The sequence below is a fragment of the Siphateles boraxobius genome, unplaced genomic scaffold, assembly GCF_051911475.1.
Source record: "Siphateles boraxobius isolate OS27281-9 unplaced genomic scaffold, OSU_SipBor_1 25, whole genome shotgun sequence".
In the NCBI taxonomy this organism is placed as follows: Eukaryota; Metazoa; Chordata; class Actinopteri; order Cypriniformes; family Leuciscidae; genus Siphateles; species Siphateles boraxobius.
This window is the reverse complement of record NW_027508866.1, coordinates 2,923,909-2,948,360: the sequence shown is the minus strand read 5'-3', so window position 1 is coordinate 2,948,360 and position 24,452 is coordinate 2,923,909. Positions and strand designations below refer to the sequence as shown.

Below are 24,452 nucleotides of genomic sequence, written 5' to 3'. Positions count from 1 at the left end.
CTTTTTTCGCAGGTCTGTAGATGCTGTAGTGGGATTCAAAGCATTTTAAATAGCTCTTAACTGAATTACCGTGGCTCTTTTGCAGAAACGCTAAGCACGGGTATACTTGTTGTTCTGTGGAGTTTCTTTGAACAACTTTTCATTGACTTTTTGCAGCATCGGCTTAGAGCAAACGCAACAAGCACGCCCTAGTAACAGCCTCCCTAGGTGGAGGGCTGATGCCTTTTAGTTCAAAGTCAAGCCTACGGCATAGCCTATATGCGGCTGTTTACATTTAGAGCCCGCCATTTCTGTTCCATGTGTTTTTCTCCAATTACACAGCCATTTTGGTTATATGGACAAAACAAACGTATCAATGATGTTTTTCGATGACTAGATTAATTTAAAGTTCATGACTCTTTCCCACCTGTTTTGTGTGTAGTCTGCCTCTCTGCTTTCGTACGCAAAGCCTTCGTCGTAGGTCCAGTGCAAAAGCAAGAAGTGGCCTTTTCCCCTTAGGCCACTGGGCCTCTTGCGCACAGTGCTTTGTGTAATTTCAGCCTGAAAGGGCACATGCACGGGCAGGCAAGACTGATTCACTGACAGTCTGACGCACACAAAACCCCACCACAGCTATCCGAAGTTTGTCCGTTCTATGCTAACTCAGATCTTGCGGTTATTATTGCTTTGAACAAACCATCCTTGAATTTGTCGAACATCCAACTTAAATATAGCCCATTAAAGCAACCCAGGTGGGACTTGAACTCACAATCTCCAGCTCCGGAGGCTGATGCCTTATCCATTAGGCCACTGGGCCTTGTCTGGAGTTCTTTTTCCTTTGATCTGTAATTTGGCTTCAAAGGGTTTCTAACGCTCAAACAGCTACACTTTCGTATCTCGACGCCGGGTCGTGTTCCGTCTTTGAGATGGGCTTCACTGAATTTGTGGCGCCCTCCCGAAAGACTTAATGTAAAAGAGGCTCGTTGGTCTAGGGGTATGATTCTCGCTTTGGGTGCGAGAGGTCCCGGGTTCAAATCCCGGACGAGCCCGGGGATTTCAGACCAAGCAGCTAGAGCAACAAGGTTGGATCCTTCCTTTTGCAGCACTGAGCCAAACTCAAAACTGTCATGTTTTTGAAACCCTTACTACTGCTTGTGTTCATCTGTACTACAACACAGTCAGATGACAAGCGTTTATTTCCTGCACAGAATGTACTCTGAATCGCTGCCTGCCAGAGAGTACGGCTCCCTAACGACAAACGCTCTTATTAAAACTAGTCCCTGCTCATTCTGTTTGAGGCCAGCGTTCGGTGACTGTACAAGTGTACGCAAGTAGCCCCATCCAGCGTCAGGCAGGCTCGTTGGTCTAGTGGTATGATTCTCGCTTCGGGTGCTAGAGATCCCGGCTTCAAATCCCGGGCGATCCCTCTCACCTTTAGTATGAGTTCAAGGGTTCTCTGACTCTGTATGCAATTGCATGTGATACCACAGGATTTTTTTTTCTTTTTTTTAAGCTGGGTGATAAAACAAATTGTGCTCTTCTTGGTGTATGAAAGGCATTGTTTTCCCTTAGAAGTTGACAGAGAAGAAAGCTCATTCTGACGGAGAAGAAAGCTCATTCAGAAGCTCAAGCCCGCTTGAATGAGTCAGTCAGAAACTAGACTTGCTGAAGTTCTCTCTGGAGCTGAGAGTCAGTGAGTTGCCCAAAAATCACCCGAAGGGCAATCTGATTATGGAGGAGTTAGCCATGTTGTCCTCCCCACCTCTCAGCCCCCGCCAAAGCATTTACTTTTCTTTATCAACAACTTCATAGTCTGGCCATTTACTGCAACCCACATAGTACTTGACGTCACGTTCTGCAGCATCAGAGGCTGATGCTTTGGCAAAATTGAACTTTTTTCGCAGGTCTGTAGATGCTGTAGTGGGATTCAAAGCATTTTAAATCGCTCTTAACTGAATTACCTTTGCTCTTTGAGCAGAAACGCTAAGCACGGGTATACTTGTTGTTCTGTGGAGTTTCTTTGAACAACTTTTCATTGACTTTTTGCAGCATCGGCTTAGAGCAAGCGCAACAAGCACGCCCTAGTAACAGCCTCCCTAGGTGGGAGGCTGATGCCTTTTAGTTCAAAGTCAAGCCTACGGCATAGCCTATACGCGGCTGTTTACATTTAGAGCCCGCCATTTCTGTTCCATGTGTTTTTCTCCAATTACACAGCCATTTTGGTTATATGGACAAAACAAACGTATCAATGATGTTTTTCGATGACTAGATTAATTTAAAGTTCATGACTCTTTCCCACCTGTTTTGTGTGTAGTCTGCCTCTCTGCTTTCGTACGCAAAGCCTTCGTCGTAGGTCCAGTGCAAAAGCAAGAAGTGGCCTTTTCCCCTTAGGCCACTGGGCCTCTTGCGCACAGTGCTTTGTGTAATTTCAGCCTGAAAGGGCACATGCACGGGCAGGCAAGAATGATTCACTGACAGTCTGACGCACACAAAACCCCACCACAGCTATCCGAAGTTTGTCCGTTCTATGCTAACTCAGATCTTGCGGTCATTATTGCTTTGAACAAACCATCCTTGAATTTGTCGAACATCCAACTTAAATATAGCCCATTAAAGACGACCCAGCTGGGACTTGAACTCACAATCTCCAGCTCCGGAGGCTGATGCCTTATCCATTAGGCCACTGGGCCTTGTCTGGAGTTCTTTTTCCTTTGATCAGTAATTTGGCTTCAAGGGGTTTCTAACGCTCAAACAGCTACACTTTCGTATCTCGACGCCAGGTCGTGTTCCGTCTTTGAGATGGGCTTCACTGAATTTGTGGCGCCCTCCCGAAAGACTTAATGTAAAAGAGGCTCGTTGGTCTAGGGGTATGATTCTCGCTTTGGGTGCGAGAGGTCCCGGGTTCAAATCCCGGATGAGCCCGGGGATTTCAGACCAAGCAGCTAGAGTAACAAGGTTGGATCCTTCCTTTTGCAGCACTGAGCCAAACTCAAAACTGTCATGTTTTTGAAACCCTTACTACTGCTTGTGTTCATCTGTACTACAACATAGCCAAGATTCAGCCAGATGACAAGCGCTTATTTCCTTGCAAAGAACGAACTCAGAATCGCTGCCTGCCAGGGAGTGTGGCTCCCTAACGACAAACGCTTTCTATTAAAACTAGTGCCTTCCCATTCTGTAAGAGGCCAGCATTCAGTGACTCTACAAGTGTACGCAGAGATCCCGGCTTCAAATCCCGGACGAGCCCTCTCACCTTCAGTATGAGTTCAAGGGTTCTCTGACTCTGTATGCAATTGCATGTGATACCACAGGATTTTTTTTTCTTTTTTTAAGCTGGGTGATAAAACAAATTGTGCTCTTCTTGGTGTATGAAAGGCATTGTTTTCCCTTAGAAGTTGACAGAGAAGAAAGCTCATTCTGACGGAGAAGAAAGCTCATTCAGAAGCTCAAGCCCGCTTGAATGAGGTAGTCAGAAACTAGACTTGCTGAAGTTCTCTCTGGAGCTGAGACTCAGTGAGTTGCCCAAAAATCACCCGAAGGGCAATCTGATTATGGAGGAGTTAGCCATGTTGTCCTCCCCACCTCTCAGCCCCGCCAAAGCATTTACTTTTCTTTATCACCCACTTCATAGTCTGGCCATTTACTGCAACCCACATAGTACTTGACGTCACGTTCTGCAGCATCAGAGGCTGATGCTTTGGCAAAATTGAACTTTTTTCGCCGGTCTGTAGATGCTGTAGTGGGATTCAAAGCATTTTAAATCGCTCTTAACTGAATTACCGTGGCTCTTTTGCAGAAACGCTAAGAACGGGTATACTTGTTGTTCTGTGGAGTTTCTTTGAACAACTTTTCATTTACTTTTTGCAGCATCGGCTTAGAGCAAGCGCAACAAGCACGTCCTAGTAACAGCCTCCCTAGGTGGGAGGCTGGTGCCTTTTAGTTCAAAGTCAAGCCTACGGCATAGCCTATATGCGGCTGTTTACATTTAGAGCCCGCCAGTGGGAACTAGTGCCTTCCCATTCTGTAAGAGGCCAGCATTCAGTGACTCTACAAGTGTACGCAAGTAGTCGAATCTATTGTCAGTCAGGCTCGTTGGTCTAGGGGTATGATTCTCGCTTTGGGTGCGACAGGTCCTGGGTTCAAATCCCGGACGAGCCCAGCAGATTCAGAACAAGCAGCCAGTCAGATGACAAGCGTTTATTTCTTGCACAGAACGTACTCTGAATCGCTGCCTGCCAGAGAGTACGGCTCCCTAACGACAAACGCTCTTATCAAAACTAGTGCCTGCTCATTCTGTTTGAAGCCAGCGTTCGGTGACTGTACAAGTGTACGCAAGTAGCCCCATCTTCTTTGAACAACTTTGCATTGACTTTTTGCAGCATCGGCTTAGAAAAAGCGCAACAAGCACGCCCTAGTAACAGCCTCCCTAGGTGGGAGGCTGATGCCTTTTAGTTCAAAGTCAAGCCTACGGCATAGCCTATATGCAGCTGTTTACATTTAGAGCCCGCCATTTCTGTTCCATGTATTTTTCTCCAATTACACAGCCATTTTGGTTATATGGACAAAACAAACGTATCAATGATGTTTAGCGATGACTAGATTAATTTAAAGTTCATGACTCTTTCCCACCTGTTTTGTGTGTAGTCTGCCTCTCTGCTTTCGTACGCAAAGCCTTCGTCGTAGGTCCAGTGCAAAAGCAAGAAGTGGCCTTTTCCCGGACGAGCCCTCTCACCTTTAGTATGAGTTCAAGGGTTCTCTGACTCTGTATGCAATTGCATGTGATACCACAGGATTTTTTTTTTTTTTTAAGCTGGGTGATAAAACAAATTGTGCTCTTCTTGGTGTATGAAAGGCATTGTTTTCCCTTAGAAGTTGACAGAGAAGAAAGCTCATTCTGACGGAGAAGAAAGCTCATTCAGAAGCTCAATCCCGCTTGAATGAGTCAGTCAGAAACTAGACTTGCTGAAGTTCTCTCTGGAGCTGAGACTCAGTGAGTTGCCCAAAAATCACCCGAAGGGCAATCTGATTATGGAGGAGTTAGCCATGTTGTCCTCCCCACCTCTCAGCCCCCGCCAAAGCATTTACTTTTCTTTATCAACAACTTCATAGTCTGGCCATTTACTGCAACCCACATACACTGGAAAAAAGGCCACTCCAAAAATAAGCAAAAAAAAATTAATACAAGATATTTTTGCTTGTAATAAGCAAAAAAATCTGCCAATGGAACAAGTGAAAATTCTCTTGGTAAGATTTCTTGAAATAAGACATTATATTTAAGCCTTAAAAGATATGAGTGATCTTGAAATTAGCTGGGAAAACTCATTTTTAGCTATATTTTACTAGTATTGTGATGTTTTATGTCTCATAATAAGCTTGTCATGCTCAAAAATAGTATTTTCCCCTCAAAAGTAGCATTTTCTTTTGTCATCCTGTTTGTTTCAAGTGTATTTAACTAATTTTTAGTTCTATAATTGTTACACTGTTCTAGATTTAAGTCACCACCAACTTGAAATAAGATTGGAAATGGGCATTTTGAGACAAAATGCCTTGAAGTTAGTATTCCTGACTCATATTAGGCAGTGCTTTTTTGCCATAATAAGCCATAATTTACCATCCTGTCATCATCTCAAGTGTATTTACCTTATTGTAAGCTCAACAAAAGTAATACTGTTCTAGATTCAAGACATTTTACCTACTAGATTCAAGACATCAACTACTGTTTACTAGACCGAAAAAGTGAAAAATAGACTTGCATTTAACTATTTTTTTTTTGTTTTGTTTTTTAAACAGCAAAAAGTCCCAGAGGACTGCATAAAAGGGAAACAGCTTAATTTTTCTCAACATTTTGGCTCACAGTATTTATGGAACTGCATTATGAAAACATAGTAGAACATTTTATAGATTATAAATGTAAGATCCCTTTACCCTACTCCCACACCTAAACATACCCATTTTATAGACAATATTAAAAGGATAAAACATAATGAACATAATGTGTAGGGAAATGGCAGTTTTATTAACAATAAAGCATCTAAATATAGTTTGAGCCACTAATCCTACCCCTACACCTAACCATTTCTTAAAACTATGTAACTAATGTTACAATTATTAAGAAAAACAACAGACATAACGTTACACGTTTAATCGCAATAATTTATTTAGTGAGAAAATGTCAAAACCAGTACCAAAAGTCGTTCACAGGACGATGTGTCGCAGTCCTCTCTGGCAGTAGGCTATATAATATATTTGTATGAGGTAACGTTACAGAGCAGAATTTAATTTATTAATCCATGAAAACACTAATCCGGTTTCGGTTCGCTGTTCGCTCTCTGAAGGCGCGCGCGATTCTCCTTTTCAAATGTAGTACACCAATTAAACACGGCATGTCGCTATCTGTGACGAAACATGCGAGAGCCAATGAGCGTCTAATATCAGTGCCGTAAAACGTGTCGTAACGCTTCGGGCGCAATTTTTGAATTTGAATTCACCACGAGCGGGGATTTGGCGTTTACGGTCTCTGCTGAGAGAAATTATGAAGATCACTGGATGAAGGGCTGAATTTGGATCTGTTTCTTGCAAACAACACATGGATTCTAAAGATTTGGATTACACCAAGCTAATAAAATTAATGTCTTTTGTGAATTTATGTTGTGTTTTAGTGTATTATGGGTCTATAGGAGAAAAACGCCTTTTGTGTTTCACGATATATATGAGTTTTACATGACAAAAGTATGCAAATGTGTATGGTATTACTCGAAATATATAAAACTCATATAAAATTCATATATAAATCATTTAAATTTCTTATATTGAATTATATGCTAGTCAAATTAAAGTCATATAGAATTCATACACATTTTGTGTCATTTGTTTATGTGTTTCGTACAGATTTCATGTTTCGATGATCAACATCTGATTCACTTATATGCAGTTGGCAGATTCTTAAAGGGATACTCCACTTTAAAAAGAAAATTCTTTCATCATATACTCACCCTCATGTTGTTTTAATCCTTAATGAATTTCTTTCTTCTGCTGAACAGAAAGGAAGATATTTAGAAGAATATCAGTAACCAGACAGTTTCTGGTCTCATTGACTTTCATAGTAGGAAAAAAATATACTATGAAAGTGAATGAGACCAGAAACTGTCTGGTTACTGATATTCTTCTAAATATCTTCCTTTCTGTTCAGCAGAAGAAAGAAATTCATTAAGGATTAAAACAACATGAGGGTGAGTATATGATGAAAATTTTCATTTTAAAGTGGAGTATCCCTTTAAATTGTACAGTGCAGATGCCGGTTAGAGGATTACTGTCAGAATATCACTGATCTTTATGAAGACTGTTAATTTTTCTACAGGATTTGAAAGAGCAGTTGAAAAGCAATGATATTGTAAAATCGTGTATTAATTGTGAACTGTCTGGGCCTGTTGTTTGTGAACAAAATAATAACATATTATTGCAAATGAACAAAGCTGAGTCAAATATGTTTCTAGAACAGTGATTAAAATTGGCTGGAATATGTTTTTGTATATATGACATGAACTCTGGTGGTGATGCACTCTAAAAACATTTAATATGATTTACTCATTTTTTTGGTGAAACATTTTTAAACTTAGAATATTGATTAGATTTTGAAGCAGTGAAAGCAATTACTTACACTGTATTAACTGAGTAAATGTTAGTAAAACAAATTAAATAGATCTGAGTAACTGCATTTGGTACATTCACAAATAAACATGAGTAGAAATAATTACGGGGAAACATTTAAAAACAAATATTTATGAGTAATATAAACTGTGTTTATATGGCAGTAATATTAACTTTTTTATTTCCTCTAAACCTTTGTAAAAATATTCCATACAACCACCGGTATAACTACATGACATTGGCCTTTATTGTCGATTAGTAGCCTAACATTACAGCAAAACAGCATATATTTTATACTATTTTTAACACGTATGCAATATTGCCTACATCTAAACTCATGTAAGAAACATTTCGAAGTAAAAATTAAACATTTAGGCCTAAACATTAAAGTAATTCAAGTGTAATCAACCGGTCTGTTATCCAGTATCCAACGGATCAGCGCTGGTTCGCGTGCCGGAGATGGACTCGCCTCTGCGGGGGAACCTCTAACTTTACACCGCCGTCCTGCGTCACTCACAGCCGAAAGATGCTGCGACGCGACTGACTCCTCAACCTGCCAATAAACAAACAGTGCACAGTTCTGAGGACATTTTATCATCCAAATTAGTTATATTCATTATCTTTAAGAATATAGTCGTGTGTTTTATATGCAAGGCCTTACAATCACGCGAAAAGGCAGGCGCGAGTCGACACTCGTTTGAGGTGAGTAACATTGCGTCTCTGTATTAACATTGAGTCTCTGTATGTTCCTTCGCATTAAATAAAATTATTTAAAGCACATTAATGATTATACAGATAAAATAAAACATACACACCTGAATTCCACAGAGGAAATGCACCAATTATGCGAGGCTGAGGAGAGGAGAACTGTTCTGCACTGGAGAGAGTTCAAACAGCGCGCGCGCCGCTCACTCGACTCAACCGTCGAGTTGTCGTGACGTCAGAGGGTGGGGGAGGGGTGCGTTGTTGTAATCATAGATATCTATGGTTGTAATCATAGACAGTAAAATATGAGTAAACTTAATCAATTTCTTATGCTTGTTAAATATTAATAATATTGATTTTATTTAAGTAATATTTGTGGTTCTTGAAACAGATTAGTTTAATTATCCATTCTCAAATATTGTGATGGAAATTTCACAAATATATTAGCTCAGTGTATTTTAAATAAATAATTGGTTAGTCAAATACTAAATTATTTTAGTGAAAAACTTCAAACTTAAATATAACTGTAAATTTCAGACAAAATTTATTGTTGGAGTTTTAGTCAATTATTTCGGTAGGCTATGTTCAACTCAAACTATCAAGTAAATGATATTCAGAGATTTTAGTTAATAAAGTTAATTATTACTGTGATATTTACTAAGCCACTGAATTATTTTTTAGAGTGATACGCATAAGAATCACTTCAACATTTAGGAAAGTTTTATGTTTGTAGGTTAAGAATAGAACTGTTGTATACCATAGTAGTACTGTGATAAAGTTTAGAGAAATTGTCACAAATGAAAATTAAATCTGGTGATGCAGGATTTAAAATGAAAAATATTGATATGTGAAATATCCAACTGTATATTGTAAAACACATTCTAATAAAATATTTTTGTAATTAAAATGTGTGCTTGTGTGTGTAGTTTAAATGTTTAAAACATTATGTGGTTTTTGCAGCGTATATGTCCCTTACAATATTCTGTTGGAACATATAAGAATCACAGGAGTTTTTAGCAAATCTTTTCCATATGGGGAGTAACATTAAACCATTAATAAATGCGACTGAAAATTTAATTGATAAGACAATTTAATGCAATAGAGTCAAACCCACGATTTTAATATGCATAAGTTAAATAGGAATACATACAAATTTGTACGTCGGTAAAGTTGTTTATACGTAAATAAATTACATTTTTTTTGCTGTCAATATATGTCATTGTGAGTTGTTGTGAGTTGGGCATGTTGACCTGCAGTTTTCAATAAAGCAGATTTGTTGTCTCAATTCAAGTCAAGTCTGTTCCTTGAAACAAGACGATTCATCTTTTACAAATAACACAGCAGCTTATGACATGTCAAAAAAGCTTGTTTCATCTGAGATATGACTCAAAACAAGATATTTTTAAGACAGTTTCACTTAACAAGATATTCAAGATGCAGTGTCTAAAAACAAGCTCCTCTAGCTCACTTAAATCTTGGTCTTTAGGTGATTTTGTCTTATATTAAGTGTGATGAGATATTTTGACTAGAAATTAGAAAAATATACTTGGCAAGATTTTGAGTTTTTGCAGTGTAGTACTTGACGTCACGTTCTGCAGCATCAGAGGCTGATGCTTTGGCAAAATTGAACTTTTTTTGCAGGTCTGTAGATGCTGTAGTGGGATTCAAAGCATTTTAAATCGCTGTTAACTGAATTACCGTGGCTCTTTTGCAGAAACGCTAAGCACGGGTATACTTGTTGTTCTGTGGAGTTTCTTTGAACAACTTTTCATTGACTTTTTGCAGCATCGGCTTAGAGCAAGCGCAACAAGCACGCCCTGGTAACAGCCTCCCTAGGTGGGAGGCTGATGCCTTTTAGTTCAAAGTCAAGCCTACGGCATAGCCTATATGCGGCTGTTTACATTTAGAGCCCGCCATTTCTGTTCCATGTGTTTTTCTCCAATTACACAGCCATTTTGGTTATATGGACAAAACAAACGTATCAATGATGTTTTTCGATGACTAGATTAATTTAAAGTTCATGACTCTTTCCCACCTGTTTTGTGTGCAGTCTGCCTCTCTGCTTTCGTACGCAAAGCCTTCGTCGTAGGTCCAGTGCAAAAGCAAGAAGTGGCCTTTTCCCCTTAGGCCACTGGGCCTCTTGCGCACAGTGCTTTGTGTAATTTCAGCCGAAGTTTGTCCGTTCTATGCTAACTCAGATCTTGCGGTCATTATTGCTTTGAACAAACCATCCTTGAATTTGTCGAACATCCAACTTAAATATAGCCCATTAAAGACGACCCAGGTGGGACTTGAACTCACAATCTCCAGCTCCGGAGGCTGATGCCTTATCCATTAGGCCACTGGGCCTTGTCTGGAGTACTTTTTCCTTTAATCAGTAATTTGGCTTCAAGGGGTTTCTAAAGCTCAAACAACTACACTTTCGTATCTCGACGCCAGGTCGTGTTCCGTCTTTGAGATGGGCTTCACTGAATTTGTGGCGCCCTCCCGAAAGACTTAATGTAAAAGAGGCTCGTTGGTCTAGGGGTATGAATCTCGCTTTGGGTGCGAGAGGTCCCGGGTTCAAATCCCGGACGAGCCCGGGGATTTCAGACCAAGCAGCGAGAGCAACAAGGTTGGATCCTTCCTTTTGCAGCACTGAGCCAAACTCAAAACTGTCATGTTTTTGAAACCCTTACTACTGCTTGTGTTCATCTGTACTACAACATAGCCAAGATTCAGCCAGATGACAAGCGCTTATTTCCTTGCACAGAACGAACTCAGAATCGCTGCCTGCCAGGGAGTGTGGCTCCCTAACGACAAACGCTTTCTATTAAAACTAGTGCCTTCCCATTCTGTAAGAGGCCAGCATTCAGTGACTCTACAAGTGTACGCAAGTAGCCTAATCTATTGTCAGTCAGGCTCGTTGGTCTAGGGGTATGATTCTCGCTTCGGGTGCTAGAGATCCCGGCTTCAAATCCCGGACGAGCCCTCTCACCTTTAGTATGAGTTCAAGGGTTCTCTGACTCTGTATGCAATTGCATGTGATACCACAGGATTTTTTTTTCTTTTTTTAAGCTGGGTGATAAAACAAATTGTGCTCTTCTTGGTGTATGAAAGGCATTGTTTTCCCTTAGAAGTTGACAGATAAGAAAGCTTATTCTGACGGAGAAGAAAGCTCATTCAGAAGCTCAAGCCCGCTTGAATGAGTCAGTCAGAAACTAGACTTGCTGAAGTTCTCTCTGGAGCTGAGACTCAGTGAGTTGCCCAAAAATCACCCGAAGGGCAATCTGATTATGGAGGAGTTAGCCATGTTGTCCTCCCCACCTCTCAGCCCCCGCCAAAGCATTTACTTTTCTTTATCAACAACTTCATAGTCTGGCCATTTACTGCAACCCACATAGTACTTGACGTCACGTTCTGCAGCATCAGAGGCTGATGCTTTGGCAAAATTGAACTTTTTTCGCAGGTCTGTAGATGCTGTAGTGGGATTCAAAGCATTTTAAATCGCTCTTAACTGAATTACCGTGGCTCTTTTGCAGAAACGCTAAGCACGGGTATACTTGTTGTTCTGTGGAGTTTCTTTGAACAACTTTTCATTGACTTTTTGCAGCATCGGCTTAGAGCAAGCGCAACAAGCACGCCCTAGTAACAGCCTCTCTAGGTGGGAGGCTGATGCCTTTTAGTTCAAAGTCAAGCCTACGGCATAGCCTATATGCGGCTGTTTACATTTAGAGCCCGCCATTTCTGTTCCATGTGTTTTTCTCCAATTACACAGCCATTTTGGTTATATGGACAAAACAAACGTATCAATGATGTTTTTCGATGACTAGATTAATTTAAAGTTCATGACTCTTTCCCACCTGTTTTGTGTGTAGTCTGCCTCTCTGCTTTCGTACGCAAAGCCTTCGTCGTAGGTCCAGTGCAAAAGCAAGAAGTGGCCTTTTCCCGGACAAGCGCTTATTTCCTTGCACAGAACGAACTCAGAATCGCTGCCTGCCAGGGAGTGTGGCTCCCTAACGACAAACGCTTTCTATTAAAACTAGTGCCTTCCCATTCTGTAAGAGGCCAGCATTCAGTGACTCTACAAGTGTACGCAAGTAGCCGAATCTATTGTCAGTCAGGCTCGTTGGTCTAGGGGTATGATTCTCGCTTCGGGTGCTAGAGATCCCGGCTTCAAATCCCGGACGAGCCCTCTCACCTTTAGTATGAGTTCAAGGGTTCTCTGACTCTGTATGCAATTGCATGTGATACCACAGGATTTTTTTTTCTTTTTTTAAGCTGGGTGATAAAACAAATTGTGCTCTTCTTGGTGTATGAAAGGCATTGTTTTCCCTTAGAAGTTGACAGAGAAGAAAGCTCATTCTGACGGAGAAGAAAGCTCATTCAGAAGCTCAAGCCCGCTTGAATGAGTCAGTCAGAAACTAGACTTGCTGAAGTTCTCTCTGGAGCTGAGACTCAGTGAGTTGCCCAAAAATCACCCGAAGGGCAATCTGATTATGGAGGAGTTAGCCATGTTGTCCTCCCCACCTCTCAGCCCCCGCCAAAGCATTTACTTTTCTTTATCAACAACTTCATAGTCTGGCCATTTACTGCAACCCACATAGTACTTGACGTCACGTTCTGCAGCATCAGAGGCTGATGCTTTGGCAAAATTGAACTTTTTTCGCAGGTCTGTAGATGCTGTAGTGGGATTCAAAGCATTTTAAATCGCTCTTAACTGAATTACCGTAGCTCTTTTGCAGAAACGCTAAGCACGGGTATACTTGTTGTTCTGTGGAATTTCTTTGAACAACTTTTCATTGACTTTTTGCAGTATCGGCTTAGAGCAAGCGCAACAAGCACGCCCTAGTAACAGCCTCCCTAGGTGGGAGGCTGATGCCTTTTAGTTCAAAGTCAAGCCTACGGCATAGCCTATATGCGGCTGTTTGCATTTAGAGCCCGCCATTTATGTTCCATGTGTTTTTCTCCAATTACACAGCCATTTTGGTTATATGGACAAAACAAACGTATCAATGATGTTTTTCGATGACTAGATTAATTTAAAGTTCATGACTCTTTCCCACCTGTTTTGTGTGTAGTCTGCCTCTCTGCTTTCGTACGCAAAGCCTTCGTCGTAGGTCCAGTGCAAAAGCAAGAAGTGGCCTTTTCCCCTTAGGCCACTGGGCCTCTTGCGCACAGTGCTTTGTGTAATTTCAGCCTGAAAGGGCACATGCACGGGCAGGCAAGAATGATTCACTGACAGCCTGACGCACACAAAACCCCACCACAGCTATCCGAAGTTTGTCCGTTCTATGCTAACTCAGATCTTGCGGTCATTATTGCTTTGAACAAACCATCCTTGAATTTGTCGAACATCCAACTTAAATATAGTCCATTAAAGACGACCCAGGTGGGACTTGAACCCACAATCTCCAGCTCCGGAGGCTGATGCCTTATCCATTAGGCCTTACTACTATAAGCTTACTACTGCTTGTGTTCATCTGTACTACAACATAGCCAAGATTCAGCCAGATGACAAGCGCTTATTTCCTTGCACAGAACGAACTCAGAATCGCTGCCTGCCAGGGAGTGTGGCTCCCTAACGACAAACGCTTTCTATTAAAACTAGTGCCTTCCCATTCTGTAAGAGGCCAGCATTCAGTGACTCTACAAATGTACGCAAGTAGCCGAATCTTTTGTCAGTCAGGCTCGTTGGTCTAGGGGTATGATTCTCGCTTCGGGTGCGAGAGATCCCGGGTTCAAATCCCGGACGAGCCCAGCAGTTTCAGAACAAGCAGCCAGTCAGATGACAAGCGTTTATTTCCTGCACAGAATGTACTCTGAATCGCTGCCTGCCAGAGAGTACGGCTCCCTAACGACAAACGCTCTTATTAAAACTAGTCCCTGCTCATTCTGTTTGAGGCCAGCGTTCGGTGACTGTACAAGTGTACGCAAGTAGCCCTATCCAGCGTCAGGCAGGCTCGTTGGTCTAGTGGTATGATTCTCGCTTCGGGTGCTAGAGATCCCGGCTTCAAATCCCGGGCGAGCCCTCTCACCTTTAGTATGAGTTCAAGGGTTCTCTGACTCTGTATGCAATTGCATGTGATATCACAGGATTTTTTTTTTCTTTTTTTAAGCTGGGTGATAAAACAAATTGTGCTCTTCTTGGTGTATGAAAGGCATTGTTTTCCCTTAGAAGTTGACAGAGAAGAAAGCTCATTCTGACGGAGAAGAAAGCTCATTCAGAAGCTCAAGCCCGCTTGAATGAGTCAGTCAGAAACTAGACTTGCTGAAGTTCTCTCTGGAGCTGAGACTCAGTGAGTTGCCCAAAAATCACCCGAAGGGCAATCTGATTATGGAGGAGTTAGCCATGTTGTCCTCCCCACCTCTCAGCCCCCGCCAAAGCATTTACTTTTCTTTATCAACAACTTCATAGTCTGGCCATTTACTGCAACCCACATAGTACTTGACGTCACGTTCTGCAGCATCAGAGGCTGATGCTTTGGCAAAATTGAACTTTTTTCGCAGGTCTGTAGATGCTTTAGTGGGATTCAAAGCATTTTAAATCGCTCTTAACTGAATTAATGTGGCTCTTTTGCAGAAACGCTAAGCACGGGTATACTTGTTGTTCTGTGGAGTTTCTTTGAACAACTTTTCATTGACTTTTTGCAGCATCGGCTTAGAGCAAGCGCAACAAGCACGCCCTAGTAACAGCCTCCCTAGGTGGGAGGCTGATGCCTTTTAGTTCAAAGTCAAGCCTACGGCATAGCCTATATGCGGCTGTTTACATTTACAGCCCGCCATTTCTGTTCCAAGTGTTTTTCTCCAATTACACAGCCATTTTGGTTATATGGACAAAACAAACGTATCAATGATGTTTTTCGATGACTAGATTAATTTAAAGTTCATGACTCTTTCCCACCTGTTTTGTGTGTAGTCTGCCTCTCTGCTTTCGTACGCAAAGCCTTCGTCGTAGGTCCAGTGCAAAAGCAAGAAGTGGCCTTTTCCCCTTAGGCCACTGGGCCTCTTGCGCACAGTGCTTTGTGTAATTTCAGCCTGAAAGGGCACATGCACGGGCAGGCAAGAATGATTCACTGACAGCCTGACGCACACAAAACCCCACCACAGCTATCCGAAGTTTGTCCGTTCTATGCTAACTCAGATCTTGCGGTCATTATTGCTTTGAACAAACCATCCTTGAATTTGTCGAACATCCAACTTAAATATAGCCCATTAAAGCAACCCAGGTGGGACTTGAACTCACAATCTCCAGCTCCCGAGGCTGATGCCTTATCCATTAGGCCACTGGACCTTGTCTGGAGTTCTTTTTCCTGTGATCAGTAATTTGGCTTCAAGGGGTTTCTAACGCTCAAACAGCTACACTTTCGTATCTCGACGCCGGGTCGTTTTCCGTCTTTGAGATGGGCTTCACTGAATTTGTGGCGCCCTCCCGAAAGACTTAATGTAAAAGAGGCTCGTTGGTCTAGGGGTATGATTCTCGCTTTGGGTGCGAGAGGTCCCGGGTTCAAATCCCGGACGAGCCCGGGGATTTCAGACCAAGCAGCTAGAGCAACAAGGTTGGATCCTTCCTTTTGCAGCACTGAGCCAAACTCAAAACTGTCATGTTTTTGAAACCCTTACTACTGCTTGTGTTCATCTGTACTACAACACAGTCAGATGACAAGTGTTTATTTCCTGCACAGAATGTACTCTGAATCGCTGCCTGCCAGAGAGTACGGCTCCCTAACGACAAACGCTCTTATTAAAACTAGCCCCTGCTCATTCTGTTTGAGGCCAGCGTTCAGTGACTGTACAAGTGTACGCAAGTAGCCCCATCCAGCGTCAGGCAGGCTCGTTGGTGTAGTGGTATGATTCTCGCTTCGGGTGCTAGAGATCCCGGCTTCGCTTTGGCAAAATTGAACTTTTTTCGCAGGTCTGTAGATGCTGTAGTGGGATTCAAAGCATTTTAAATCGCTCTTAACTGAATTACCGTGGCTCTTTTGCAGAAACGCTAAGCACGGGTATACTTGTTGTTCTGTGGAGTTTCTTTGAACAACTTTTCATTGACTTTTTGCAGCATCGGCTTAGAGCAAGCGCAACAAGCACGCCCTAGTAACAGCCTCCCTAGGTGGGAGGCTGATGCCTTTTAGTTCAAAGTCAAGCCTACGGCATAGCCTATATGCGGCTGTTTACATTTAGAGCCCGCCATTTCTGTTCCATGTGTTTTTCTCCAATTACACAGCCATTTTGGTTATATGGACAAAACAAACGTATCAATGATGTTTTTCGATGACTAGATTAATTTAAAGTTCATGACTCTTTCCCACCTGTTTTGTGTGTAGTCTGCCTCTCTGCTTTCGTACGTAAAGCCTTCGTCGTAGGTCCAGTGCAAAAGCAAGAAGTGGCCTTTTCCCCTTAGGCCACTGGGACTCTTGCGCACAGTGCTTTGTGTAATTTCAGCCTGAAAGGGCACATGCACGGGCAGGCAAGAATGATTCACTGACAGTCTGACGCACACAAAACCCCACCACAGCTATCCGAAGTTTGTCCGTTCTATGCTAACTCAGATCTTGCGGTCATTATTGCTTTGAACAAACCATCCTTGAATTTGTCGAACATCCAACTTAAATATAGCCCATTAAAGACGACCCAGGTGGGACTTGAACTCACAATCTCCAGCTCCGGAGGCTGATGCCTTATCCATTAGGCCACTGGGCCTTGTCTGGAGTTCTTTTTCCTTTGATCAGTAATTTGGCTTCAAGGGGTTTCTAACGCTCAAACAGCTACACTTTCGTATCTCGACGCCAGGTCGTGTTCCGTCTTTGAGATGGGCTTCACTGAATTTGTGGCGCCCTCCCGAAAGACTTAATGTAAAAGAGGCTCGTTGGTCTAGGGGTATGATTCTCGCTTTGGGTGCGAGAGGTCCTGGGTTCAAATCCCGGACGAGCCCGGGGATTTCAGACCAAGCAGCTAGAGCAACAAGGTTGGATCCTTCCTTTTGCAGCACTGAGCCAAACTCAAAACTGTCATGTTTTTGAAACCCTTACTACTGCTTGTGTTCATCTGTACTACAACATAGCCAAGATTCAGCCAGATGACAAGCGCTTATTTCCTTGCACAGAACGAACTCAGAATCGCTGCCTGCCAGGGAGTGTGGCTCCCTAACGACAAACGCTTTCTATTAAAACTAGTGCCTTTACGCAAGTAGCCGAATCTATTGTCAGTCAGGCTCGTTGGTCTAGGGGTATGTTTCTCGCTTCGGGTGCGAGAAGTCCCGGGTTCAAATCCCGGACGAGCCCAGCAGTTTCAGAACAAGCAGCCAGTCAGATGACAAGCGTTTATTTCCTGCACAGAATGTACTCTGAATCGCTGCCTGCCAGAGAGTACGGCTCCCTAACGACAAACGCTCTTATTAAAACTAGTCCCTGCTCATTCTGTTTGAGGCCAGCGTTCGGTGACTGTACAAGTGTACGCAAGTAGCCCCATCCAGCGTCAGGCAGGCTCGTTGGTCTAGTGGTATGATTCTCGCTTCGGGGTGCTAGAGATCCCGGCTTCAAATCCCGGACGAGCCCTCTCACCTTTAGCATGAGTTCAAGGGTTCTCTGACTCTGTATGCAATTGCATGTGATACCACAGGATTTTTTTTTCTTTTTTTAAGCTGGGTGATAAAACAAATTGTGCTCTTCTTGGTGTATGAAAGGCATTGTTTTCCCTTAGAAGTTGACAGAGAAGAAAGCTCATTCTGACGGAGAAGAAAGCTCATTCAGAAGCTCAAGCCCGCTTGAATGAGTCAGTCAGAAACTAGACTTGCTGAAGTTCTCTCTGGAGCTGAGACTCAGTGAGTTGCCCAAAAATCACCCGAAGGGCAATCTGATTATGGAGGAGTTAGCCATGTTGTCCTCCCCACCTCTCAGCCCCCGCGAAAGCATTTACTTTTCTTTATCAACAACTTCATAGTCTGGCCATTTACTGCAACCCACATAGTACTTGACGTCACGTTCTGCAGCATCAGAGGCTGATGCTTTGGCAAAATTGAACTTTTTTCGCAGGTCTGTAGATGCTGTATAGCTCTTAACTGAATTACCGTGGCTCTTTTGCAGAAACGCTAAGCACGGGTATACTTGTTCTGTGGAGTTTCTTTGAACAACTTTTCATTGACTTTTTGCAGCATCGGCTTAGAGCAAGCGCAACAAGCACGCCCTAGTAACAGCCTCCCTAGGTGGAGGGCTGATGCCTTTTAGTTCAAAGTCAAGCCTACGGCATAGCCTATATGCGGCTGTTTACATTTAGAGCCCGCCATTTCTGTTCCATGTGTTTTTCTCCAATTACACAGCCATTTTGGTTATATGGACAAAACAAACGTATCAATGATGTTTTTCGATGACTAGATTAATTTAAAGTTCATGACTCTTTCCCACCTGTTTTGTGTGTAGTCTGCCTCTCTGCTTTCGTACGCAAAGCCTTCGTCGTAGGTCCAGTGCAAAAGCAAGAAGTGGCCTTTTCCCCTTAGGCCACTGGGCCTCTTGCGCACAGTGCTTTGTGTAATTTCAGCCTGAAAGGGCACATGCACGGGCATGCAAGAATGATTCACTGACAGTCTGACGCACACAAAACCCCACCACAGCTATCCGAAGTTTGTCCGTTCTATGCTAACTCAGATCTTGCGGTCATTATTGCTTTGAACAAACCATCCTTGAATTTGTCGAACATCCAACTTAAATATAGCCCATTAAAGCAACCCAGGTGGGACTTGAACTCACAATCTCCAGCTCCCGAGGCTGATGCCTTATCCATTAGGCCACTGGGCCTTGTCTGGAGTTCTTTTTCCTTTGATCAGTAATTTGGCTTCAAAGGGTTTCTAACGCTCAAACAGCTACACTTTCGTATCTCGACGCCGGGTCGTGTTCCGTCTTTGAGATGGGCTTCACTGAATTTGTGGCGCCCTCCCGAAAGACTTAATGTAAAAGAGGCTCGTTGGTCTAGGGGTATGATTCTCGCTTTGGGTGCGAGAGGTCCCGGGTTCAAATCCCGGACGAGCCCGGGGATTTCAGACCAAGCAGCTAGAGCAACAAGGTTGAATCCTTCCTTTTGCAGCACTGAGCCAAACTCAAAACTGTCATGTTTTTGAAACCCTTACTACTGCTTGTGTTCATCTGTACTACAACACAGTCAGATGACAAGCGTTTATTTCCTGCACAGAATGTACTCTGAATCGCTGCCTGCCAGAGAGTAAGGCTCCCTAACGACAAACGCTCTTATTAAAACTAGTCCCTGCTCATTCTGTTTGAGGCCAGCGTTCGGTGACTGTACAAGTGTACGCAAGTAGCCCCATCCAGCGTCAGGCAGGATCGTTGGTCTAGTGGTATGATTCTCGCTTCGGGTGCTAGAGATCCTGGCTTCAAATCCTGGACGAGCCCTCTCACCTTTAGTATGAGTTCAAGGGTTCTCTGACTCTGTATGCAATTGCATGTGATACCACAGGATTTTTTTTTCTTTTTTTAAGCTGGGTGATAAAACGAATTGTGCTCTTCTTGGTGTATGAAAGGCATTGTTTTCCCTTAGAAGTTGACAGAGAAGAAAGCTCATTCTGACGGAGAAGAAAGCTCATTCAGAAGCTCAAGCCCGCTTGAATGAGTCAGTCAGAAACTAGACTTGCTGAAGTTCTCCCTGGAGGTGAGACTCAGTGAGTTGCCCAAAAATCACCCGAAGGGCAATCTGATTATGGAGGAGTTAGCCATGTTGTCCTCCCCACCTCTCAGCCCCCGCCAAAGCATTTACTTTTCTTTATCAACAACTTCATAGTCTGGCCATTTACTGCAACCCACATAGTACTTGACGTCACGTTCTGCAGCATCAGAGGCTGATGCTTTGGCAAAATTGAACTTTTTTCGCAGGTCTGTAGATGCTGTAGTGGGATTCAAAGCATTTTAAATCGCTCTTAACTGAATTACCGTGGCTCTTTTGCAGAAACGCTAAGCACGGGTATACTTGTTGTTCTGTGGAGTTTCTTTGAACAACTTTTCATTGACTTTTTGCAGCATCGGCTTAGAGCAAGCGCAACAAGCACGCCCTAGTAACAGCCTCCCTAGGTGGGAGGCTGATGCCTTTTAGTTCAAAGTCAAGCCTACGGCATAGCCTATATGCGGCTGTTTACATTTAGAGCCCGCCATTTCTGTTCCATGTGTTTTTCTCCAATTACACAGCCATTTTGGTTATATGGACAAAACAAACGTATCAATGATGTTTTTCGATGACTAGATTAATTTAAAGTTCATGACTCTTTCCCACCTGTTTTGTGTGTAGTCTGCCTCTCTGCTTTCGTACGCAAAGCCTTCGTCGTAGGTCCAGTGCAAAAGCAAGAAGTGGCCTTTTCCCCTTAGGCCACTGGGCCTCTTGCGCACAGTGCTTTGTGTAATTTCAGCCTGAAAGGGCACATGCACGGGCAGGCAAGAATGATTCACTGACAGTCTGACGCACACAAAACCCCACCACAGCTATCCGAAGTTTGTCCGTTCTATGCTAACTCAGATCTTGCGGTCATTATTGCTTTGAACAAACCATCCTTGAATTTGTCGAACATCCAACTTAAATATAGCCCATTAAAGCAACCCAGGTGGGACTTGAACTCACAATCTCCAGCTCCCGAGGCTGATGCCTTATCCATTAGGCCACTGGGCCTTGTCTGGAGTTCTTTTTCCTTTGATCAGTAATTTGGCTTCAAAGGGTTTCTAACGCTCAAACAGCTACACTTTCGTATCTCGACGCCGGGTCGTGTTCCGTCTTTGAGATGGGCTTCACTGAATTTGTGGCGCCCTCCCGAAAGACTTAATGTAAAAGAGGCTCGTTGGTCTAGGGGTATGATTCTCGCTTTGGGTGCGAGAGGTCCCGGGTTCAAATCCCGGACGAGCCCGGGGATTTCAGACCAAGTAGCTAGAGCAACAAGGTTGGATCCTTCCTTTTGCAGCACTGAGCCAAACTCAAAACTGTCATGTTTTGAAACCCTTACTACTGCTTGTGTTCATCTGTACTACAACATAGCCAAGATTCAGCCAGATGACAAGCGCTTATTTCCTTGCACAGAACGAACTCAGAATCGCTGCCTCTCAGGGAGTGTGGCTCCCTAACGACAAACGCTTTCTATTAAAACTAGTGCCTTCCCATTCTGTAAGAGGCCAGCATTCAGTGACTCTACAACTGTACGCAAGTAGCCGAATCTATTGTCAGTCAGGCTCGTTGGTCTAGGGGTATGATTCTCGCTTCGGGTGAGAGAGGTCCCGGGTTCAAATCCCGGACGAGCCCAGCAGTTTCAGAACAAGCAGCCAGTCAGATGATAAGCGTTTATTTCCTGCACAGAATGTACTCTGAATCGCTGCCTGCCAGAGAGTACGGCTCCCTAACGACAAACGCTCTTATTAAAACTAGTCCCTGCTCATTCTGTTTGAGGCCAGCGTTCGGTGACTGTACAAGTGTACGCAAGTAGCCCCATCCAGCGTCAGGCAGGCTCGTTGGTCTAGTGGTATGATTCTCGCTTCGGGTGCTAGAGATCCCGGCTTCAAATCCCGGGCGAGCCCTCTCACCTTTAGTATGAGTTCAAGGGTTCTCTGACTCTGTATGCAATTGCATGTGATACCACAGGATTTTTTTTTTCTTTTTTTAAGGTGGGTGATAAAACAAATTGTGCTCTTCTTGGTGTATGAAAGGCATTGTTTTCCCTTAGAAGTTGACAGAGAAGAAAGCTCATTCTGACGGAGAAGAAAGCTCATTCAGAAGCTCAAGCCCGCTTGAATGAGTCAGTCAGAAACTAGACTTGCTGAAGTTCTCTCTGGAGCTGAGACTCAATGAGTTGCCCAAAAATCACCCGAAGGGCAATCTGATTATGGAGGAGTTAGCCATGTTGTCCTCCCCACCTCTCAGCCCCCGCCAAAGCATTTACTTTTCTTTATCAACAACTTCATAGTCTGGCCATTTACTGCAACCCACATAGTACTTGACGTCACGTTCTGCAGCATCAGAGGCTGATGCTTTGGCAAAATTGAACTTTTTTCGCAAGTCTGTAGATGCTGTAGTGGGATTCAAAGCATTTTAAATCGCTCTTAACTGAATTACCGTGGCTCTTTTGCAGAAACGCTAAGCACGGGTATACTTGTTGTTCTGTGGAGTTTCTTTGAACAACTTTTCATTGACTTTTTGCAGCATCGGCTTAGAGCAAGCGCAACAAGCACGCCCTAGTAACAGCCTCCCTAGGTGGGAGGCTGATGCCTTTTAGTTCAAAGTCAAGCCTACGGCATAGCCTATATGCGGCTGTTTACATTTAGAGCCCGCCATTTCTGTTCCATGTGTTTTTCTCCAATTACACAGCCATTTTGGTTATATGGACAAAACAAACGTATCAATGATGTTTTTCGATGACTAGATTAATTTAAAGTTCATGACTCTTTCCCACCTGTTTTGTGTGTAGTCTGCCTCTCTGCTTTCGTACGCAAAGCCTTCGTCGTAGGTCCAGTGCAAAAGCAAGAAGTGGCCTTTTCCCCTTAGGCCACTGGGACTCTTGCGCACAGTGCTTTGTGTAATTTCAGCCTGAAAGGGCACATGCACGGGCAGGCAAGAATGATTCACTGACAGTCTGACGCACACAAAACCCCACCACAGCTATCCGAAGTTTGTCCGTTCTATGCTAACTCAGATCTTGCGGTCATTATTGCTTTGAACAAACCATCCTTGAATTTGTCGAACATCCAACTTAAATATAGCCAATTAAAGACGACCCAGGTGGGACTTGAACTCACAATCTCCAGCTCGGGAGGCTGATGCCTTATCCATTAGGCCACTGGGCCTTGTCTGGAGTTCTTTTTCCTTTGATCAGTAATTTGGCTTCAAGGGGTTTCTAACGCTCAAACAGCTACACTTTCGTATCTCGACGCCAGGTCGTGTTCCGTCTTTGAGATGGGCTTCACTGAATTTGTGGCGCCCTCCCGAAAGACTTAATGTAAAAGAGGCTCGTTGGTCTAGGGGTATGATTCTCGCTTTGGGTGCGAGAGGTCCCGGGTTCAAATCCCGGACGAGCCCGGGGGTTTCAGACCAAGCAGCTAGAGCAACAAGGTTGGATCCTTCCTTTTGCAGCACTGAGCCAAACTCAAAACTGTCATGTTTTTGAAACCCTTACTACTGCTTGTGTTCATCTGTACTACAACATAGCCAAGATTCAGCCAGATGACAAGCGCTTATTTCCTTGCACAGAACGAACTCAGAATCGCTGCCTGCCAGGGAGTGTGGCTCCCTAACGACAAACGCTTTTTATTAAAACTAGTGCCTTCCCATTCTGTAAGAGGCCAGCATTCAGTGACTCTACAACTGTACGCAAGTAGCCGAATCTATTGTCAGTCAGGCTCGTTGGTCTAGGGGTATGATTCTCGCTTCGGGTGCGAGAGGTCCCAGGTTCAAATCCCGGACGAGCCCAGCAGTTTCAGAACAAGCAGCCAGTCAGATGATAAGCGTTTATTTCCTGCACAGAATGTACTCTGAATCGCTGCCTGCCAGAGAGTACGGCTCCCTAACGACAAACGCTCTTATTAAAACTAGTCCCTGCTCATTCTGTTTGAGGCCAGCGTTCGGTGACTGTACAAGTGTACGCAAGTAGCCCCATCCAGCGTCAGGCAGGCTCGTTGGTCTAGTGGTATGATTCTCGCTTCGGGTGCTAGAGATCCCGGCTTCAAATCCCGGGCGAGCCCTCTCACCTTTAGTATGAGTTCAAGGGTTCTCTGACTCTGTATGCAATTGCATGTGATACCACAGGATTTTTTTTTCTTTTTTTAAGCTGGGTGATAAAACAAATTGTGCTCTTCTTGGTGTATGAAAGGCATTGTTTTCCCTTAGAAGTTGACAGAGAAGAAAGCTCATTCTGACGGAGAAGAAAGCTCATTCAGAAGCTCAAGCCCGCTTGAATGAGTCAGTCAGAAACTAGACTTTCTGAAGTTCTCTCTGGAGCTGAGACTCAGTGAGTTGCCCAAAAATCACCCGAAGGGCAATCTGATTATGGAGGAGTTAGCCATGTTGTCCTCCCCACCTCTCAGCCCCCGCCAAAGCATTTACTTTTCTTTATCAACAACTTCATAGTCTGGCCATTTACTGCAACCCACATAGTACTTGACGTCACGTTCTGC

General features: G+C 43.4%; 19 non-coding genes across 19 annotated transcripts; 13 read left to right on the top strand and 6 right to left on the bottom strand.

Annotated features, from left to right (window-relative positions):
• Positions 1-723: 723 nt before the first annotated feature.
• On the bottom strand, positions 724-796 carry trnar-ccg (transfer RNA arginine (anticodon CCG)). The gene has a single exon. It is a non-coding gene; the product is annotated as a tRNA-Arg (tRNA).
• A 160-nt stretch (positions 797-956) lies between these two features.
• Positions 957-1,028, top strand: trnap-ugg (transfer RNA proline (anticodon UGG)). The gene has a single exon. It is a non-coding gene; the product is annotated as a tRNA-Pro (tRNA).
• Positions 1,029-2,829: 1,801 nt separating this feature from the next.
• Positions 2,830-2,901, top strand: trnap-ugg (transfer RNA proline (anticodon UGG)). Its single transcript has one exon. It is a non-coding gene; the product is annotated as a tRNA-Pro (tRNA).
• A 1,164-nt stretch (positions 2,902-4,065) lies between these two features.
• Positions 4,066-4,137, top strand: trnap-ugg (transfer RNA proline (anticodon UGG)). The gene has a single exon. It is a non-coding gene; the product is annotated as a tRNA-Pro (tRNA).
• A 6,470-nt stretch (positions 4,138-10,607) lies between these two features.
• Positions 10,608-10,680, bottom strand: trnar-ccg (transfer RNA arginine (anticodon CCG)). The gene has a single exon. It is a non-coding gene; the product is annotated as a tRNA-Arg (tRNA).
• A 160-nt stretch (positions 10,681-10,840) lies between these two features.
• trnap-ugg (transfer RNA proline (anticodon UGG)) lies at positions 10,841-10,912 on the top strand. Its single transcript has one exon. It is a non-coding gene; the product is annotated as a tRNA-Pro (tRNA).
• Positions 10,913-13,998: 3,086 nt separating this feature from the next.
• trnap-cgg (transfer RNA proline (anticodon CGG)) lies at positions 13,999-14,070 on the top strand. Its single transcript has one exon. It is a non-coding gene; the product is annotated as a tRNA-Pro (tRNA).
• A 1,694-nt stretch (positions 14,071-15,764) lies between these two features.
• Positions 15,765-15,836, top strand: trnap-ugg (transfer RNA proline (anticodon UGG)). The gene has a single exon. It is a non-coding gene; the product is annotated as a tRNA-Pro (tRNA).
• A 1,101-nt stretch (positions 15,837-16,937) lies between these two features.
• On the bottom strand, positions 16,938-17,010 carry trnar-ccg (transfer RNA arginine (anticodon CCG)). The gene has a single exon. It is a non-coding gene; the product is annotated as a tRNA-Arg (tRNA).
• A 160-nt stretch (positions 17,011-17,170) lies between these two features.
• Positions 17,171-17,242, top strand: trnap-ugg (transfer RNA proline (anticodon UGG)). The gene has a single exon. It is a non-coding gene; the product is annotated as a tRNA-Pro (tRNA).
• A 277-nt stretch (positions 17,243-17,519) lies between these two features.
• On the top strand, positions 17,520-17,591 carry trnap-cgg (transfer RNA proline (anticodon CGG)). Its single transcript has one exon. It is a non-coding gene; the product is annotated as a tRNA-Pro (tRNA).
• Positions 17,592-19,027: 1,436 nt separating this feature from the next.
• Positions 19,028-19,100, bottom strand: trnap-cgg (transfer RNA proline (anticodon CGG)). Its single transcript has one exon. It is a non-coding gene; the product is annotated as a tRNA-Pro (tRNA).
• A 160-nt stretch (positions 19,101-19,260) lies between these two features.
• On the top strand, positions 19,261-19,332 carry trnap-ugg (transfer RNA proline (anticodon UGG)). The gene has a single exon. It is a non-coding gene; the product is annotated as a tRNA-Pro (tRNA).
• A 1,565-nt stretch (positions 19,333-20,897) lies between these two features.
• On the bottom strand, positions 20,898-20,970 carry trnap-cgg (transfer RNA proline (anticodon CGG)). The gene has a single exon. It is a non-coding gene; the product is annotated as a tRNA-Pro (tRNA).
• Positions 20,971-21,130: 160 nt separating this feature from the next.
• trnap-ugg (transfer RNA proline (anticodon UGG)) lies at positions 21,131-21,202 on the top strand. Its single transcript has one exon. It is a non-coding gene; the product is annotated as a tRNA-Pro (tRNA).
• A 317-nt stretch (positions 21,203-21,519) lies between these two features.
• Positions 21,520-21,591, top strand: trnap-cgg (transfer RNA proline (anticodon CGG)). The gene has a single exon. It is a non-coding gene; the product is annotated as a tRNA-Pro (tRNA).
• Positions 21,592-23,053: 1,462 nt separating this feature from the next.
• trnag-ccc (transfer RNA glycine (anticodon CCC)) lies at positions 23,054-23,126 on the bottom strand. The gene has a single exon. It is a non-coding gene; the product is annotated as a tRNA-Gly (tRNA).
• Positions 23,127-23,286: 160 nt separating this feature from the next.
• trnap-ugg (transfer RNA proline (anticodon UGG)) lies at positions 23,287-23,358 on the top strand. The gene has a single exon. It is a non-coding gene; the product is annotated as a tRNA-Pro (tRNA).
• Positions 23,359-23,676: 318 nt separating this feature from the next.
• trnap-cgg (transfer RNA proline (anticodon CGG)) lies at positions 23,677-23,748 on the top strand. The gene has a single exon. It is a non-coding gene; the product is annotated as a tRNA-Pro (tRNA).
• The last annotated feature ends 704 nt before the right edge of the window (positions 23,749-24,452 follow it).